Below are 903 nucleotides of genomic sequence, written 5' to 3' on the forward strand. Positions count from 1 at the left end.
GATTTTTCTCTTTCTTTCTCAGTTGGCTTGACTCCTTGGTTGTTCATAGTGTTTAATGGACTGTTTCTCCATTTGGGCATTCATGGAAGTGTATTCTGCTTTTTATTTTCCAGAAAGTAGATTTGTTATATAAAGGTCTCTCTAGCCTGGTGCAAAGAAAGTGTTTTCTTTTAGTTTCCAGTAGGTGGTGTCTAAGCCTCTTGGATCTCGCTTTATATAAAGTATTAATAATGTCTCTTTTATTCATATAGATGTTTAATCATGCTTGCTACCCTCAGTCTCAGTTTCTGTCAGTGTTAGTGACAGTTTCAGTCATGTTTCCTCATATTCCCCTGGATTTCTGCCAGGTTCGAGTCTCAGAACCTGATGGAATGGTCTCTCTAGGTTGAGGGTTGGGGACTGCTTCTCAGCCTCGGTTTTGCAACCTAGCTGATAAAAATCAACTGTTGTTTCTCTACTGTCCCCACTTTTCTGCCGTCCCCTTTTCTCTACCTTCTGCCCTGGTGACTTGATACTGCTGCCAGCTGGGGAGAGCTCATGGCTCTTCCAGGCATGGCTGTTCAGGGAACTTGCTGCCCTTTTCCCTCCCCTTCCTCCTACAGGGAGCTCTGGCTGCAAGAGACAGCTTCTTTGTTTTTCCCAGTCCACTGCCCAACGCCCGGGATTCTGAACTGTGGTAGCTCTTATGCGCAGATCTCATGCTCAGATGTGCTGGTGTGTAGTTTGTGTATTTTTTGTTGAGTTTTAGATTATCAGCTTATTTTTGTTTCAAGGTGAGAGATCTCGGGACAGCTCTCACTCCGCTATGTTTCTGACATCACTCTTCTTGATTTTTTATTGTACTTTGAGGAGAATAGGTGATAATTCTTCTTTGAATGTTTGGTAAAATTCCCCTATGAAGCC

The sequence above is a fragment of the Pteropus medius genome, unplaced genomic scaffold (genome assembly GCF_902729225.1).
Source record: "Pteropus medius unplaced genomic scaffold, Ma_sr-lr_union100, whole genome shotgun sequence".
In the NCBI taxonomy this organism is placed as follows: Eukaryota; Metazoa; Chordata; class Mammalia; order Chiroptera; family Pteropodidae; genus Pteropus; species Pteropus medius.